Below are 297 nucleotides of genomic sequence, written 5' to 3'. Positions count from 1 at the left end.
GAAAATCGAAAGTACATTATCGTTTTCGAAGTTAGGATTGAATGGAGGAAGTGTGTGGTTATTGTGTACAATTACTTTCGTAAACATCAAGGCTGCGTTTAAACAGGCAGTCAATTTCAGATATTTTTTTCCACTCGTTTGTATTTTCTCACCAATCACATCTTTTCACATCAGAATTTTTCAGGTGCGATCTGATTGAGAAATCTGAATTGGGCTGCCTGTCTAAACGCAGTCTAAATGTTTTCACAATGTCGGAAGAACTTTTCTAAACTAAATTATATCGAATTTGGAAGCTAT

Source organism: Oncorhynchus mykiss, chromosome 13 (genome assembly GCF_057628025.1).
Source record: "Oncorhynchus mykiss isolate SJ-2025 chromosome 13, ASM5762802v1, whole genome shotgun sequence".
Lineage (NCBI taxonomy): Eukaryota > Metazoa > Chordata > Actinopteri > Salmoniformes > Salmonidae > Oncorhynchus > Oncorhynchus mykiss.
This window is presented reverse-complemented; position numbering follows the sequence as displayed.